Raw genomic sequence first — 15,429 nt, forward strand, 5'->3', positions numbered from 1 at the left:
AGTGTTTTGTCTTTTTTTCAGAAGTGCACAAGACTGTGGCGGACAGTGTTTTTATGCACGCCTAAAAAGACATACACCACCGGATCATAGGCCAGACAGAGTCCACAGTGCCTCCATGTGCCTCATTATAGGGAATCTTCCATCAGAGGTTCCGTCTGAATCCCAGATTTCAGAAATTTACATGGAAACACCGGTGTAAGCGCTTCGCTTAGAGTGCAGGATAAATGTGTGCCGAGCCTTAATGCGATCTTTGGGAGGCAGAATGAAAAAAATCAACAGCATGTGAAGGATTGGTTTAATTTATTTTTTACACTATTCCTCGTGCGGTATAAGAGATTAGAAGACTTTATTCTTCGGGTTGGTGCGATTACAACGATGCTAGATTTATATCAGATTTTCATATTTGGCTGCTGTCACACACTAAAAGACGCTTTTTTTTTTACAAAAACTAATTTTTGCATCACCAAATTTTGACGGCTATACTTTTGCCATATTTCGGCCGACAGATTCACGTGAAGGTTTGTTTTTTGCGGGACGACTTGAAGTTTTTATTGGTGCCATTTTTAACCACATGACATTTTTTGATCGCTTTCTATTCTGATTTTTGGAAAGAAGAATGAACAAAAACCAGCAATTCAGGAATTTTTTTTTATGTCAATCCGCGAGTCATAAAATTAAGGCAGCTTTTTTCTTTGGGTCAGTACCTTTACAGCAATACCACATTTTTATTTTTTTAAGTTTTAGCGCTTTTACACAATAAAAACTATTTTATAGAAAAAATAATTACATTTTTGCATTGCTTTATTCTGAGAACTAACTTTTTTATTTGTCTGCTGATGGTGCTGTATGGTGGCTTTTTTTGCGGGACAAGATGATGTTTTCAGCGGTGCCATTTTTATTTACATTCATCTTTTTAGTCGTGTTTTATTTCAGTTTTTGTTCTCAGGTATGATGATAACGCATTGTTCTTTTTTTTGCGGTGCTCACTAAAGGGGTTACGTAGTGGGACAGTTTTATAGGTCAGGTCGTTCCGGACGCACCAATAGCAAATGTATGTACTTTTTATTTATTTATTTTTTAATAAAGATATTTATTCATGGGTTCAATATATATATTTGTTCTTACATTATTCTTTTTTTATATATTTTTGCAAAAAAAATTTCACTTTTTTTACTTTTTCTTACTATGGGACTTTCACTCTTTGCAGTCTTTTCACTTGTAAAGCATAGGAATGCAAGAGCTTTGCCATGCTTTACAAACTGTCAGCACTGCACTGGTAAACCAACTTGCTGCACCATGCTTGAAGTAGACAGTTTGCTAGCTCTGGTGACCTGATGTCGTCATGATGACATCAGATCACCATGGCAATGGGGCGCCGATCGAAGAGCAGAGGAGGCTCCCTCCCTCTGCTTGCTTGCTAAATACTGCGATTGATATAGGGTATAGTGAGATAAAGTGCTGTGAGCGGTGCGATCACCATTCCTCCAGCAATGAGTGCCGGGTGTCAGCTGTCAGAATCAGCTATCGTGCACTCACAGGCGCTGTGCTGAGGAGATTGCCATGACGTATCCATACTTCAAATATCAGTAAGTACCAGCCGACCACGGCATATGGATACTTCCAATGTTGGGAAGGGGTTAAGTAAATGCTTTAAAAAATCATTTATAACCTCCGCTTTTACTATACTAATGAGGGCGTTGACTTGTCTATAGGGCGTTCGTTTCCCAGACTGTTCAGCCATCTTTCCATGTTATTACACCCCTGTGGGCGTGATAACATAATTTGCATGAGCCAGCCACATTGCCGGTCTTCTGGTCATGCACAGTGCGTGTCTCTGAAGCCAGGAAGCGTACACACTGCCGGTGATGTGACCGGCTTGTGCACATTATGTCATATTAGGGCGCAATCGCATGGAGCCGCTCGTTATGGCGCATGCGCAAGTCCATGACCAACACTGCATAAGCGCTGTTCTACGATAAACTGCGCAAGCGCGGGATTTTTCAAAGTGGATTTGAGTGACATCAGCAAAATTTCGGGAACATCGTTCAAATTGCGTGGGCAGCGTCAACCGTGACTGAATAAAATGAAGCACACCCCTGTCTAAATGAGCAGAAACGATCTAACTATATAAAGTGCTTTTTGGACGTCATTACAGCGCTGTTTTTAATGAAAAAGTTATTGACACACACTGCATCACTAACAATGCACTGGGGACAGTTTACATGCGAAAAAGAAACATGACAGGTTCCCTTTAAGCGTGATATGATCACAGGGAGCCGATTGGCTCCTATGACAGCCGGGGGCCGGCTAAATGTCCCGCTGTCTGTTATGTGATCTCTCCTCTAAAGTCCAGCCTGTGGTTGGGAGTCATGAAAGACAGTCGTTGTTACTATATACCTCAATGCTGCTATATTGCTGTATACAGAACAACCGATTGGATGACCTCAGATTCAAGTTCCATAAGAGAAATAACAAATAAAGTGAAAAGTAAAGAAAAAGGGAGCTTAAAAAGGAAAAAAAAAATAAAAATTCAAAACAATCCCCTTTCCTCCATCCAGTTAATATTAAAGGAATAAAAAAATACACATATTTGGTATCAGAAAAGTCCAATCTATGAATATATAAAATTAATTGACCCAATCTATAAAAACTGTAAATCATTAAAAAATCAAAATGCCAAAATTGCAGGTTTTTATAAGGTACAACGCCACCAAAAAAATACATAACAATAATCAAAGCATCATAACTGCCCCAAAATAGTATCAATACAAACATCAGGTCACCAGGCAAAAAACGAGCCGTCGCACAGTTCCATCAACCAAAAAATAAAAATGTAACGGCTAAAAAATAACGACTCAAGTGAATTTTTGTTCTTTTACGAATTTTTGAATTTGTTTTCATCACTTAAATTAAAAAAAAAAAATGTGATTTTGCTATTGTTGTAATCATACCGATCTGATTGGTCCAGGCATTGCCTGTGCATAAAGAACGGACATCAGGCAACAGAAATTCATTATCATATACACGTATAGAGACAGCATTACAGTCACTATTCTGAATTACATGACTTTTCTTATTCGGAACTTACATAGATTGGTCTCTCGCTTTTGCTCGACATTTTTCTAGCATAAATAATCGCAGAATCCTGAAGAGGACAAACAGAGAGGTTTCCTTATAAGTAGTCTAATCTCAAATGCTAATTTTATCAATAGTAAATATTGCTGTCACTAATTAGCAAATATAAGATTTTCTATTTAAAAATGTATGGGACATCATGAGAATTAGGAAATAGGGGAAGCTTATCACAAGAAATCAGAAACTTATATAGCTAGGAAATGGGAAATAATGAGGACATTTACATGACTTTTCTTATTCGGAACTTACATAGATTCGTCTCTTACTTTTGCTCGACATTTTTCTAGCATAAATAATCGCAGAATCCTGAAGAGGACAAATAGAGAGGTTTCCTTATAAGTAGTCTAATCTCAAATGCCAATTTTATCAATAGTAAATATTGCTGTAACTAATTAGCAAATATGAGGTTTTCTGTTTAAAAATGTATGGGACAACATGAGAATTAGGAAATAGGGGAAGCTTATCACAAGAAATCAGAAACTTGTATAGCTAGGAAATGGGAAATAATAAGGACAGGACAGGAGCATAAGACACGCATACTCACTCTCATCGCCTGCTATAACTCTCAAAGGAGTTCCGGTAGAGCGGCAGAGGTGACCATGCGCGGCTGTGATGTCACAACATTGTGGCTGTGATGTCACATTCTAGAATGTTCCCTGCAGCCAATATCATCCAATATAATCATGTATAATAAAGTATAGGATGCTTAATAAATGTATGTAAATAATGTGATACAGCAAATAATAGAAAACAACGCCCCCGCGCCCCCCACACACACACACACATGAACACATATGCGAAGAAGTCTTATAATCCAATCTTTTTTTAGATTGTTATTATACATATACACCATATGGACATAAGTGTAGGGGATACAGAATTTTATAACATCTCATTCTTAATTCATAGGCATTTTTGCCCCTTCATTCAGGATAGCATTTGTGACATCAGACACTGATGCTGGATGGGTGGTCCTGGCTAGCAATCTCCATCTCGTTCATCCCAAATGTGTTGGATGGGGTTGAAGTCAGGGCTCTGTCCGGCCTTAGCGGCTGCAGGTTCCTCACTGCTCCTTTACATGATGCTGCTCCTCTGTCCTGGAATTATTCACTGCACACTCAATTCGGTTCAAGCAAAAGGGATGATTTGTATTTATTTACATATGTGCAGGTCATCATGTATTCAAAAGGAAGAAATTGCTTCTTGATTGAGACAAGGGATTGATGTTTCAATTCAATGAATCTTTCTCAAATATGGTGCAGGGTATTCCAGAAGCCACAGTTATATAAGTTGTCCTGTAAGGACGCTATGCACCGTCATGTGTTATGACACACCACATACTATATACACACACCGCATACTATTTACACACACAAGCCACATACTATATACACACACCACATACTATATGTCATGGTTAGGACATGGTTAATGTCCTGTTCTTACAGGGTTAACTTTTGCCGGCCTCTCTTTGGATCTGGGAGGGGTATTTATACTCACTCCAGACTAGCATTCTCTGTCAGCTATAATGTTATTCTGGCTGTGTGTCTGACCGACCCCCCTGGTGTGCGTGTATCTGCATTGCTTGTTTGATTCCCGTGTATGACCCGGCCTGTTCCCTCACTCTGTACTCCGTCTCTCGTTTTGGTACTATTGTCTTCTCCGGTTCTGACCTCCTGGCTTGGCTATTGTTACTCCGTTGCAGTTTGTCCCTATTGTACCGTCCTTAGCCCGTTCTGGTTTTCTGATCTATTGCCATGTACTGACTATTCACTCTGTCTAACCCTTTGGTACTGTCCTGCTATCTCGCGCTTTGACCCGGCTTGATCTGGTTTCTGTCTCTGTCTATGCCCCTTGGCAACATTGTCCTGTAGTTACCTTTCTAGGAGTTTCCCTACAGCTCCTAGCTCTGTGGAGCTTAGGCTACTCCCCCAGCAGTCACGTGCTTCAGGTCCTGGAGCATGCATCGTCACCGCTGCTGCCCGCTCCACAGGTATCTTTGAGCACTGTTTTTGTACTCAGGACACGCGCACTGGCTCAGTGAGCAAGTGCAGTGCGGTGTTCCTGACACTAAATACACAAGCCACATACTATATACACATCACATACTATATCCACAAGCCACACACTATACACACACAAGCCACATACTATCTACACACACACCATATACTATATACACATACACACACCACATGCAATATGCACGCTATACACATACACACACCACATACTATATACACAAGCCACATACTATATACGCACATCACATACTATATCCACAAGCCACACACTATACACACACACACAAGCCACATACTATCTACACACACACCATATACTATATGCACATACACACACCACATGCTATATACACATACACACATCACATACTATATACATACACACAAAACATACTATACACACACAACATACTGTATATACACACAGGGCCGTATTTGGTGTTCATGTTGTCCTAGGCACATTAAGTTGTCATGACCCTTACTGGTAAATCAGATTAAGGATGTGTGCACACTACAATTTTTTCAGGTGGATCCGATCCGTAACCCGCCTGAAAAAGCGCTAAATAAAATCTAAAAAGCGCTAAATAAAATCTAAAAAGTCTGAATATATGCATTACTCTGTAAAAATAACTTGATCATGTTGATTCTTTTGAGCTTTTTTAACCGCTTCAGGTTTCCAAAGATGCAAAGGGGTTAAACGAAATGACCCAACCATCTAGGCTACCTACCAGGACTTGAGGCTCCAAGGGACCCATGGCCAGATTTCCCTCATTACGATATTTTGTGCGCCGCCGACAAGGACTTTCCTGGATCTCTTCTGCCGACGATACAGAATAGCAATACAGCTCCAGGGGAACTCCGATGCCTCTGCTGTGATGTGCAGTGCTATGAGATCCAGGACAAGTCTCTGGGACTGCCAGGGGAATGGGAGCAAGATGACTATGTGTTGCTTTTTTTTTATTAATATGTGTATGTAATGTGTGCCTGTATATATGAGCTTTGTGAGGGCTTATACTGTATATAGGAGGCTATGTGGGGGCTCATACTGCAAAAGGAGGCTATGTATGGGATCATGCTGTATATAGGTAGGTTATATGGGGACTCAATCTGTATATAGGCAGCTATGTGTGGGCTCATACTGTATATAGGCAGCTATGAGGGAATTCATACTGTATATAGGCAGCTATGTGTGGGTTCACACTGTATATAGGAGGCTATATAGGGGCCCAAGCTATATAGGTGGCTATATGTGGCTCATACTGTATATAGGCAGCTATGAGCAGGCTCATACTGTATTAGGAGGCTATATGGGGCTAATACTGTGTATAGACAGCTATGTGGGGCTCATACTGTATATAAGGAGCTATACAGTTGGGAAAATAAGGATTTGATACACTGTAAATTTTGCACGTTTTCCCACCTACAAAGAATGCAGAGTTCTGTAATTTTTATTGCAGGTACAATTCATCGTCATACTGGAAAACCCAGCCATGACCCATCTTCAGTGTTCTTACTTCTAAGGGAAAGATGTTGTTGGCTAAAATCTTGCGATACATCACTCCATCTATCCTCCCTTCAATACCGTATAGTCGACAGACAGTGATAGCATAGTACGCCGTGCACATTTTTCCCTTATGTACAGCATTATACATAACATAACGCCATACATAATAGAGCAGGGGTGGGAGATTAATTTTCCCAAGAGGCCACATGAGTGACTTGGACAGTTGAAAAGGCATAACCAATAGTGTTGTGAATAGTGTTGAGCATTCCGATACCGCAAGTATCGGGTATCGGCCGATACTTGCTGTATCGGAATTCCGATACCGACTTCCGATATTTTTTCAATATCGGAATTCGGCATCGGAATCGGAAGTTCAAAGTTGATTGACAGCCTGACGTCATCATGATGAGCGGTGTGTGCGCATCATGATGCGCCGTCATTTCGGGCCTTCCGGGGGTCTCTGCCGGCCTGCCGGGGGGCTGTGTGGACTGCCCGGGGTCGGTACCGGCCTGCCGGGGGGCTGTGCCGGCCTGCCGGTGGTCTGTGCACCCTGTGGGGGTCTGTACCGGCCTGCCGGGGGGCTGTGCCGGCCTGCCGGTGGTCTGTGCACCCTGTGGGGGTCTGTACCGGCCTGCCGGGGGGCTGTGCCGGCCTGCCGGGGGGCTGTGCTGATGTCCGGGGGTCTGTGCAAGCATCGTCCGATGGGACTACAAGTCCCATCTGGCGATGCCTGCTACCATGACAGTGATTGACACATTAGCCAATGATGGGACAGTAGTAGTCCCATCATCCGGCTAATGTGTTAAATGTTAAAAAAAAAAAAAAAAACTACATACATACTACATGCTACATACATACTACATATATACTACATGCATGCTACATACATACTACATGCTACATACATACTACATATATACTACATGCATGCTACATACATACTACATGCTACATACATACTACATATATACTACATGCATGCTACATACATACTACATGCTACATACATACTACATATATACTACATACATGCTACATACATGCTACATACATGCTGCATGCTACATACATACTACATACATACTACATACATACTACATACATACTACATGCATGCTACATACATACTACATACATACATACTACATGCATGCTACATACATACTACATGCTACATACATGCTACATACATACTGCATGCTACATACATACTACATACATACTACATACATACTACATGCATGCTACATACATACTACATACATACTACATGCTACATACATACCACATACATACTACATACATACTACATACATACTACATACATACTACATATATACTACATGCATGCTACATACATACTACATGCATGCTACATACATACTACATGCTACATACATACCACATACATACTACATACATACTACATACATACTACATGCTACATACATACTAAATATATACTACATGCATGCTACATACATACTACATGCATGCTACATGCATGCTACATACATACTACATGCTACATACATACCACATACATACTACATACATACTACATACATACTACATGCATGCTACATACATACTACATGCTACATACATACCACATACATACTACATACATACTACATACATACTACATGCATGCTACATACATACTACATGCATGCTGCATACATACTACATGCATGCTACATACATACTACATGCATGCTACATACATACCACATACATACTACATACATGCTACATGCTACATACATACTACATATATACTACATGCATGCTACATACATACTACATATATACTACATGCATGCTACATACATACTGCATGCATGCTACATACATACTACATACATACTACATGCTACATACATACCACATATATACTACATACATACAATACATTCATACAATACATACATAGACATACAGTACATATAACAGAGTAACATACTTACCAATACTTGTCACATTGTTCCCCGAAGCCATTGTCTTTTCCGGAATAAATATTAACATAACAAACCACAAAAATACTCACCCACGATCCGAAGCAGTCCACGAGTGTGTCCCACGACGATCTTGGGTAGAGAACTGCAGCATCAGATGATGCTGCCGTTCTCTACCCAAGATCGTCGTGGGACACACTCGTGGACTGCTTCGGATCGTGGGTGAGTATTTTTGTGGTTTGTTATGTTAATATTTATTCCGGAAAAGACAATGGCTTCGGGGAACAATGTGACAAGTATTGGTAAGTATGTTACTCTATGTTATATGTACTGTATGTCTATGTATGTATTGTATGAATGTATTGTATGTATGTAGTATATATGTGGTATGTATGTAGCATGTAGTATGTATGTAGTATGTATGTAGCATGCATGTAGTATATATGTAGTATGTATGTAGCATGTAGCATGTATGTGGTATGTATGTAGCATGTAGTATGTATGTAGCATGCATGTAGTATATATGTAGTATGTATGTAGCATGTAGTATGTATATAGTATGTATGTGGTATGTATGTAGCATGTAGTATGTATGTAGCATGCATGTAGCATGCATGTAGTATGTATGTAGCATGCATGTAGTATGTATGTAGTATGTATGTAGTATGTATGTAGTATGTATGTGGTATGTATGTAGCATGTAGTATGTATGTAGCATGCATGTAGCATGTATGTAGCATGCATGTAGTATGTATGTAGTATGTATGTAGTATGTATGTAGTATGTATGTAGCATGCAGTATGTAGCATGCATTTAGCATGCATGTAGTATGTATGTAGTATGTATGTAGCATGCAGTATGTATGTAGCATGTATGTAGTATGTATGTAGTATATATGTAGTATGTATGTAGCATGTAGTATGTATGTAGCATGTAGTATGTATGTAGCATGCATGTAGTATATATGTAGTATGTATGTAGCATGTAGTATGTATGTAGCATGTAGTATGTATGTAGCATGCATGTAGTATTTTTTTTTTTTTTTAACATTTAACACATTAGCCGGATGATGGGACTACTACTGTCCCATCATTGGCTAATGTGTCAATCACTGTCATGGTAGCAGGCATCGCCCGATGGGACTTGTAGTCCCATCGGACGATGCCTGCACAGATCCCCGAAGCCTGCACAGACCACCGGCAGGCCGGCACAGCCCCCTGGAGCCTGCACAGACCACCGGCAGGCCGGCACAGCCCCCCGGCAGGCCGGCACAGCCCCCCGCAGCCTGCACAGACCACCGGCAGGCCGGCACAGCCCCCCGGCAGGCCGGCACAGCCCACCGGAGCCTGCACAGACCACCGGCAGGCCGGCACAGCCCCCCGGCAGGCCGGCACAGACCCCCGGAGCCTGCACAGACCCCCTGGCAGGCCGGCACAGCCCCCCAAAAGGCCCGTACAGACCCCAGAGAGGCTGTACAAGGCAAAAACAGGGTTTTTCTTATTCCGATACCGGAAGTCCCATAGACTTGAATGGGACTTCCGGTATCGGAATCGGCGATACCGATACTTTTTTTAAAGATTGGCCGATCCATTCCGATCTGATACTTTGAAGTATCGGACGGTATCGCTCAACTCTAGTTGTGAATTCTTTGGATCTGAATTCTGAGTCGGGGCTCCCTCTGGTGGTTACTGTGGGTAGTGGAGCTGGCCGGGTTGACAGAAGTCTGCCACCTGATGACGATGATTGGAAATCAGGGGTTACTGACTGTGAGGATATAAGTGAGCAAGCTTCCCTCAGTTGATGCTGGTGATTAGTTTCTTCCTGTGCATTTTGAGGTCTGCTGTCTCCTGCCTGATCCTGCATTTGTCAGTTAGGTTGTTCTTTTGCTAATCCTTTGCATCTGATCTGGTTTTGCCTCTTTCTGCTTTTCTGTGAGAGTTTAGCGTGCTCCCTGCTGGGGCCATGCTGGACTCCGCTCCATATGTTACAGCTTGTGTCAGTTGGTTCAGTCCCCTGTTATATTAGTCTCTTTTGCTTTGCTGCCAGTTCACACCAGAATGCTGATATAGCGGGGGAGAGGTCGTGTGACCTCAGTGTTTTTGTACATCAGACGTGTTGGATTGTTTTAGGGTTTTTGCGTGATTGCAGACAGTGTCTTTCCTTTCCTATCCTATCTAGTTTGGGCCCCACCATATGCTCAGTCTATTTTCTGCCTATGTTTGTGCCTCGTCTTGTCTCACTGACAATATATGCTTGGGGACTATTTATTTCTTTGGGGTTTTACTCTGGTGCAGTTTAGATTTCACCTTTCTTGCCTTAGGTTTAATTAGTTCTCTAGCTGTGCCGAGGCATCTAGGGCAACATAGGTACGTTCCACGGCTCCTGTTAATTGTGTTGTTAGGATTAGGAGTCTGCAATCCGCTAAGTGACAAACCTTTCTGGTTTCCTGGCGGCTTGGTCTTTTTTTTGCCATCTTCCTTTTTTGACCCTTTCCAATTGTGTTGAGCAACTTGCTGTGGAAGTGCGGAGAATTTCTGCCTATCTCGCTCAATCATCTGCTGTAGATCCAAAGATCCCTACTCCTGATGTGTTTTGTGGGGATCGGTCTAATTTTTGAATTTTAAGAATGATTGTAAATTATTTTTCGCTTTGAAACCTAACTAATTGGGGAGCACGGTGCAGCAGGTTAAAATTGTCATCTACCTGCAGTTCGGCGATTCCCAGGACTGGGCTTTTTCTCTGACATCTGGAGATCCTATTCTGGCTAATGTGGATGCGTTTTTTCAAGTCCTAGGGTTGTTGTATGATGAACCTAATGCTATTGATCAAGCTAAGAAAACCCTTATTGGCATTGAACCAGGGTCAGGATTCTGCAGAGATATATTGTCAAAAATTCTGAAAATGGGCGGTCCTTACTAAATAGAATGATGATGCCCTAGCAGCTCTCTTTCAGAAAGGTGTGGCAGAAATCGTAAAGGATGTTATGGTGGGATTTCCTGTCCCCTCTGGTCTTGACGACTCTATGTCATTAGCCATTCAAGTTGATCGGCGTTTACGTGTTCGTAAAACTACACGAGAGGCGGTGCTGCCTTTCAAACAAACTTCTGAACTCATGCAATGTGATAGGGTTTTGTCTAGGGCGCAACATCAAGAGTTTAGAAGGCCTAATAAGTTGTGCTTCTTTTGTGGAGACACCTCTTACAACCTAAGTTCCTTTTGGCAGTTACCTTGATCTGCTCCTTGTTTATATTTTCTGCTAAGGCTTTTGTTGATTCAGGAGCAGCTTTGAATCTGATGGATTTTGACTTTGCCAAACTTTGTGGTTTTCCTATGGTGCCCCTGCGGACCCCTATTCCTTTGAGGGGTATTGATGCTACCCCTTTGGCGGGGAATAAACCCCAGTTTTGGACCCAGGTGATAATGCGGGTCGCCCCAGACCACCAAGAGAATTGTAAATTTTTGGTGTTGCACAATTTACATGATATTATTGTACTGGATTTTCCTTGGTTGCAAACCCACATTCCTGTTTTGGATTGGAAAACTGTGTCTGTGGTGAGTTGGGGTTGTCAATGTGTTCTTAGTGACACTCCTGTTTTCTCCACCTCTCCCCAGTCTCATGATGTTCCTGACTATTTGGCTGATTTTGCTGATGTATTTAGTGAGAGTAAGTCCGCGTCTTTGCCCCCTCATAGGAGTTATGACTGCGCAATTAAGTTAATGCCCGGTTGTAAATTTCCCAAGGGTCGGCTTTTCAATTTATCGGTACCCGAACATGATGCTATGCGATCTTATATCAAGGAGTCTTTGGAGAAGGGTCATATCAGACCCTCCTCTTCACCGTTAGGTGCTAGGTTTTTTTTTCATGGCCATGAAAGATGGCTCATTAAGGCCATGAATTGACTATCGTTCCCTTAGCAAAATCACTGTTAAATATCTGTACCCGTTACCCCTGATTTCTGATTTAATTTACAGAGTTAAAAGTGCTTGTTGGTTTACCAAACTTGACCTCAGGGGGTCATATAATCTTATTTGCATCAAGCACGGGGATGAATGGAAGACGGCGTTTAATACTCCGGAGGGACATTTTGAGTAAATGGTGATGCCTTTTGGGCTCGCTAATGCGCCTTCCCTCTTCCAATCTTTTATGAACGATATTTTCCGGGACTTTGTGGATAAGTTTTTGATCATTTATCTGGATGATATGAACATGTCCAGACTGTGTTCCGGATTTTGAAGGAAAATACTCTGTATGTTAAGGGATCGAAACGTCTCTTTGGTGTACAGAGGATTTTGTTTTTGGGATTCATTTTGTCCCCGTCTGCTATTGAAATGGACCCCGCCAAGGTGCAGGCCATTTATGATTGGGTTCAGCCCACTTCTCTGAAGGCTCTCCAGAAGTTTTTGGGTTTTGCTAATTTCTACCGTAAATTTCTAAGTAATTCTTCTGGTATTGTTAAACCACTGACGGATTTGACCAAAAAGGGCGTTGATGTGGTGAATTGACCTCCAGAGGCTGTCTCAGCATTTCAGGAGCTTAAGTGGAGATTCACTTCTGCTCCGGTTCTACGGCAACCTGAGGTTTCACTTCCATTTCAGGTGGAGATACAGTTGTGGCCAAAAGTATTGACACCCCTGCAATTCCATCAGATAATACTCAGTTTCTTCCTGAAAATGATTTCAAACACAAATTCTTTGGTATTATTATCTCATTTAATATGTCTTAAATGAAAAAACACAAAGAGAATTGTCCTAAAGCCAAATTGGATATAATTCCACACCAAACATAAAAAAGAGGGTGGACAAAAGTATTGGCACTGTTCGAAAAATCATGTGATGCTTCTCTAATTTGTGTAATTAACAGCACCTGTAACTTACCTGTGGCACCTAACAGGTGTTGGCAATAACTAAATCATGCTTGTAGCCAGGTGACATGGATTAAAGTTGACTCAACCTCTGTCCTGTGGCCTGGTGTGTACCACATTGAGCATGGAGAAAAGAAAGAAGACCAAAGAACTGTCTGAGAACTTGAGAAACCAAATTGTGAGGAAGCATGAGCAATCTCAAGGCTACAAGTCCATCTCCAAAGATCTGAATATTCCTGTGTCTACCGTGCGCAGTGTCATCAAGAAGTTTAAAGCCCATGGCACTGTGGCTAACCTCCCTAGATGTGGACGGAAAAGAAAAATTGACAAGAGATTTCAACGCAAGATTGTGCGGATGTTGGATAAAGAACCTCGACTAACATCCAAACTAGTTCAAGCTGCCCTGCAGTCAGAGGGTACAACAGTGTCAACCCATACTATCCGTCGGCGTCTGAATGAAAAGGGACTGTATGGTAGGAGACCCAGGAAGACCCCACTTCTTACCCCGAGACATAAAAAAGCCATTCTGGAGTTTGCCAAAACTTACCTGAAAAAGCCTAAAATGTTTTGGAAGAATGTTCTCTGGTCAGATGAGACAAAAGTAGAGCTTTTTGGGCAAAGGCATCAACATAGAGTTTACAGGAGAAAAAAAGAGGCATTCAAAGAAAAGAACACGGTCCCTACAGTCAAACATGGCGGAGGTTGCCTGATGTTTTGGGGTTGCTTTGCTGCCTCTGGCACTGGACTGCTTGACCGTGTGCATGGCATTATGAAGTCTGAAGACTACCAACAAGTTTTGCAGCATAATGTAGGGCCCAGTGTGAGAAAGCTGGGTCTCCCTCAGAGGTAATGGGTCTTCCAGCAGGACAATGACCTAAAACACACATCAAAAAGCACTAGAAAATGGTTTGAGAGAAAGCACTGGAGACTTCTAAGGTGGCCAGCAATGAGTCCAGACCTGAATCCCATAGAACACCTGTGGAGAGATCTAAAAATGGCAGTTTGGAGAAGGCACCCTTCAAATATCAGCGACCTGGAGCAGTTTGCCAAAGAAGAATGGTCTAAAATTCCAGCAGAGCATTGTAAGAAACTCATTGATGGTTACCAGAAACGGTTGGTCACAGTTATTTTGGCTAAAGGTTGTGCAACCAAGTATTAGGCTGAGGGTGCTAATACTTTTGTCTGGCCCATTTTTGGAGTTTTGTGTGAAATGATCAATGTTTTGCTTTTTGCTTCATTCTCTTTTGTGTTTTTTCATTTAAGACAAATTAAATGAAGATAATAATACCAAAGAATTTGTGTTTGCAATCATTTTCAGGAAGAAACTGAGTATTATCTGACAGAATTGCAGGGGTGTGAATACTTTTGGCCACAACTGTAGATGCTTCTGAGATTGGTGCAGGAGCCGTTTTGTCTCAAAGAGGTCCGGTAACCTCTAAGATGAATCCCTGTGCCTTCTTTTCTCTAAAATTTTCTCCATCTGAACGTAACTATGACGTGGGGAATCGGGAATTGTTGGCCATGAAGTGGGCATTTGAAGAGTGGAGACATTAGTTGGAAGGAGCTAGACATCAAGTTGTGGTCCTCACCGACCACAAGAATTTGATTTATCTTGAATCAGCCAAACGCTTGAACCCTAGACAAGCTAGGTGGGCCTTGTTTTTCAAGCGTTTTAATTTTGTGGTCTCCTTTCTTCCGGGCACTAAGAATATTAAGACGGATGCCCTCTCTAGGAGTTTCTTTGCGGATTCTCTTGATATGACTGAGCCTACTACTATTCTAAATGAGGGTGTTGTCCTTTTCGCTATTTCACCCGATTTGAGACTTGCCCTGGAGGAATTTCAGGAGGACAAACCTGAACAATGCCCTATGGGGAAATTGTATGTCCTCGACCAGTGGAGGAGAAGAGTAATGTCTGAAATTCATTGCTCCGCGTTAGCTGGTCA

This window comes from Dendrobates tinctorius, unplaced genomic scaffold, assembly GCF_039654945.1.
Source record: "Dendrobates tinctorius isolate UK_male_01 unplaced genomic scaffold, ASM3965494v1 ptg000090l, whole genome shotgun sequence".
In the NCBI taxonomy this organism is placed as follows: domain Eukaryota; kingdom Metazoa; phylum Chordata; class Amphibia; order Anura; family Dendrobatidae; genus Dendrobates; species Dendrobates tinctorius.